The sequence below is a fragment of the Myotis lucifugus genome, unplaced genomic scaffold (genome assembly GCF_000147115.1).
Source record: "Myotis lucifugus unplaced genomic scaffold, Myoluc2.0 scaffold_2, whole genome shotgun sequence".
In the NCBI taxonomy this organism is placed as follows: Eukaryota; Metazoa; Chordata; class Mammalia; order Chiroptera; family Vespertilionidae; genus Myotis; species Myotis lucifugus.
Window position 1 is genome coordinate 2237195 of NW_005871050.1, and position 4899 is coordinate 2242093.

Sequence of the window (4899 nt, forward strand, 5' to 3'; positions counted from 1 at the left end):
GGGAGTGTAAGAAAAGTGTGTGTGTGTGTGTGTGTGTGTGCACACATGCACATTTTTACCCAAGAAAAGAGTTGCAAAAAAGGCACTAGAATTTTCCCACAGAGGGTTCAAAGTCTAACTTCTGGGCTGCAACTCTAGAGCCTGCAGTACCCCTGGCAGATCTATCAGCTTACCAGTATTGGCCATGATACAAAGCTCTGCCTTCTGACCCCAAGATCCTTTTGTTCTCTGCCCTGCCCCAGTGTCAGACTATGAACTGAAATACACCAAGATGATAAGTGCTGGAAATGGAAGCTCAATCATTTCTATTTTTGGAGTATTGGAAGGCCATGCCTGACTTAGACATGATTTGAGTCTTTAGCTATTTCTGAGACAAACTTCTTTTGGTCTGAAGAGGAAGATGTCCAGAGTGATGGGGCTGAGGATAGAGACTCTTACACCAATTTGACACCCTTTCCTCTCCTTCCAGTTAATGTCTTTAGGGGCCATGACCACTACTTCTCCACAGGGAACTGATTTCTTCTTTTCTTGGTGAGAGCCATTCCAGTATTGGAGTTTGGGTCTTCACACATTATTTTGCTCTATCAAAGCTATTCCCAAAGAAGTGTTTATTGGAGCAGCCTGAACTTTTCTCTGGAAACAGTGGGTGCATAAACACTCTGCATGAACCACATGTGGTTTGAAAGTGCTTATGATAGCATTCTCCAGTTTAAAAAATCAATAAACTCACATTAAATATTGATGCTAAATTATTTCCTGCCACTCTGTGTGTAACTGGGCTTCTGAAAAGATTATGCATTACCTGTGATTGTTGCTTAAAGTCAAGATAACAATCAAACACTATAACTATTCCCATCTAAACACATAGGCCAATGCAGGTGTGTGGTGTTTTTGTACTTGCATAGGGTGAGCTCTCAATTGCTTCACCAAAATGGATACGGCCTCGTAAAAGGCAATTACCAGTTGGCTGTAGGATTGCTTTATGTCAGTTCAGACCTTAAATGAACTATAGTGAAATTCCTTTCCTAGTTGTGGCTTTTTATCACAAACTAGAGTCCCGGTGCATGGGATTTGTGCAGAGGGGTGTCCCTCAGCCCGGCCTGCACCCAATCCAATCTGGGAGCCCTTGGGGGAAGTCCAACATCCCTCTCGCAATCCGGGACCACGGGCTTCTAACCGCTCACCTGCCTGCCTGCCTGATCACCCCTAACCACCTCTGCCTGCCTGTCTGATTGCCCTTAACTACCCTCCCCTGCCAGTCTGATAGCCCCTAACCGCCTCTGCCTTGGGCCCTGCCACTGTGGCTTTGTCTGGAAGGAGGACTGGATGACTGGAAAATGTCTGGTCTATCTGGTCTAATTAGCATATTACCCTTTTATTAGTATAGATTCTGAACCTTTAAGTTCAGTTTTTATAAGGGCTGATAAAATAAAACTCTGGGTTGTTACTGAAATATAAACCCTTTTTACTCTTTTAGGATTATTCTAGGAGGGACCACTTAACTCTATATATCATTGAAATTCCCTTTTATAGGTAAATATTAGCTTTTGAAAGAGTTAGAGTCCCAAATATAAGCACTTAAGTCCCAGCTCTATTCTTAATAGCTGTATAATACTAAGAACCTCATTTTACCTTTCAGTGTGGGCCTCGGCTTTCTCTTATGAGAATAGGGAAAACTAACTACACTTTAGAGTTATCAAGAAGAGTAAAGGGAATAAAATTTGCAAAGCACCTAGAATATAGCATCTGATACATAGTAGGTGCTCAATTATACTAGTTACATTCATTTCTATGCAGTTTACAAGTATGTGTTATTTTAAGAAAAACTCAGGTCACAACACGATATGGCCACCACCTTTAAGTACTAATGGAAATTGAATCAGCTCATTGTGGTTTCTATACATTTTGTTTTCTTCTTTTAAGGGATCTATTTTTAGTTGAATAATATCCACAGGGGTCCAGAAATTCCTTTGATTAATGGTTGTTTGTTTTCTACTGATCTATATTTGATGCAGTTTATTTTTGGATCTTACTCTTAAACATCATAATATATCATTCCATATTGTGTTTTTTATTCCTGTTTGTTTTAGCTTTTAAGACAAAGGAATAAGATTCTTGCTTGAATTTTCAAGAGGTTGGACTTTAAAATGTTCCCAAGAAGTGCTATGATCCCCTTATTTTTCTTGGTAAACATAGAGCCTAATATTAAAGTCACAGAATAAAATGAGGGCAAGTCTTGTTCTGAGAAATTTGCCATAATATTAAAAACAAGGAGAAGACTTGCTGAGCTTAAGATGGCTAGGATATGTTCTTGGGGTTCATATAAAACCCATAGAACAGATGTGGTCCAGTGCAAGGGTGATGATGGGAACAAGATTTAGAGTACAAGATGATCAAGGAGAGAAAACTGAGCTCCCGCAGCCAGCCAGGAAGGAAAAATTCAGTGAAGGTGAAAAGTGTGAAATGTCTTTCAGTAGAAGCTGGGCCTAAAAAGGATGGAGACTGGAAAAGTGGATGATTCTTAAGACAATTCAGTCTCAAGATTCTTCTGGAAGGGCAATCAACACCACCCCATCTATATCAAGGGTGGGAATGGGGGATGCTAGAAGGAAGCAGTAAATATCAACTAGCTAAGGTCCTGGTTTTCACAGATATGCTATATAAAGATAAATTAAAGAAAACCCCAGGGCAAGAAGTCAGAAGGCCTCAGTACTGCCCTCAATTATGCCACTCACTAACTATGGGATATTGGACAAGTCCTTAGTCATCTGTAAGCTTCTGTTGCCCTATCTATAAAATGAGAGTTTTGAATGAGATGATCCTTAGGGGGCCTTCCAACTTTATCATCATTCTGTGTTTTCTCAATCCCAGAAGATAAAAACACAGAGATGTGAAATCAGGATTGTTGTTGTTATTATTTGTTTCTATCCCATCCTTTAAGGAATAAAAATAGGGTTATTTCTATGTAAGAACCTTGGGGAAACACCGGTTATGTAGAATTCAGTAAAAAACTAAATTTAAATACTTCCAACCTCTACTTTGATATCTCCACAAACTGTGACTTTGCTACACTATCATGGGCTTGAACAGCATGGTTTTCTTACAACTAACAAAGTAAAATTTAAGTACTTGATCTTGGAAATGTTTTAGAAAGATTTATCCTTGGACTGGGAGTCTGGGTTTATCTGTGATCACAATCACAGGGGTGCTGGGGCCCCTCCCACTGATTCCAGCACCTCTCTGAAGAGCCCAGCAAATGTTCAAGTGTGAAAGTTCCCATAGAATCCTGATCTTTTTAACAGAGCTGTGTTTTCAAAGCAATCTCAAGACAACAGGAGTTGCTGGGCTTAGTGTGAACCATCACATTCTGAATAAACACACTCATCCCCCACCCTTCATTTCCCTTTTTCCCTATAAATTTTGCTATCCATTTGGGAACTGCCCTTTTGTTTGGTTTGGAGGATCCCCTTCTGAGCCAGAACCCTTTGGTTTAAAGGACCCCCTTCTGAGTCAGAACCCTCTGGAGATGTCAGAGCCCACAATAACTTTAATGTTTGTCATTGCCAAGGTGTTGTTTGAAGTTGCTAACTTGCCCTTTGATGGGTATGATAAATGTAGATGGAAAGAAAAAGACCATCATTTCTTTCTAACTCTCCCACTAGGCCAAACCAAAGATACATACTTTGTTTGGAGTGACAAGTATGTCACGAGGCAGCTGAAGCATCAGCTACTGCAGGACCAATGTCATGAAGCTATCTGGCATCAGGCCTGCTTGTTCAGTTCACATCCTGCATCAGAATTCTGAAGTTCTGCCATACTGAGGGTAGACCATGCATCCTGGATTTTTCAGAATTCTCTTTTTAAGTGTTCCTCTCCACTCATACTTGTGTCCTGATTCTGGATTTGAAAATGTGGTTTCTCCATCCATTTTGTCATTGGCATGACTGAGATTTTCTATGTGTATACTATTTTAACTTTGGACAATCCTAAACAATTGAATAATTAAATCATGTATATGTTTAAATTGTTTCTTCCCTCTGTGGTACACATTTGTGAAGTTGGGAGATCAGTAGAGAGTTTATATCTCTGTAAAATCCCCTTCCCAGGCAATCAAGTGAGAATGGGAAAGATACCTAAACTGTCTTCATGCTGTAATATCCTTTGACATTGACATTTGGGACACAGAATGTAAGAGCTACAAGGAGCATTAGAGGTCATTCCACTCCCACCTTTTACACATATCACTGAGAATCAAAAGAGGAAGTAATTTTTTCAAAGTCAAACATGAATTCAGTGGTTGAGATGGGGTTCAAACCTGCTAATATTTATCAAACAGAAAGGAAAAGGTCCAAGAGATTAAGGAAACATAAGGATATGAGGTAAGAATGAGCTTAGGGCTTACAAACTATCTAATACAAAAAGGCTGTCTTGCCTTAAAGGACTATTTCCATCAGGTGTGGCTAAAGAAAATTGAACAGAGAGTTGTGTGTTCAGAGGAGATCAGACAAACAGTATTATGGACAGCACCCTCATACTGTTTAGGGAAATTGACAAGAAACCTGGGAAAGGAATTTGTTTTTTCAGACACTAATAAAAATAATTCTGCCTCTGAACTAAATTATGGAATACGTAGGTTGTAATGACAGGGAAGGTCAGAGTGACCCTGCAAATGGGATGACAAGAGGGGTCAACTGGCCCAAGGTGGGGTCAAGAAGGGCTTGGAGGAGCATAAGTCAGGTTTGAGACTGAATCATTAACATGGAACTGTTCTGTATAAGATATAAACCCTTAGATTTCACAAACAGTAGATGAACCCTTCAGGCAGCAGAACCTAAGCTTGCCCACTGCATTACAAAAGGAGGCCTTGTAGTGTAATGAATAAGAGTGGCGAGTGTGGAG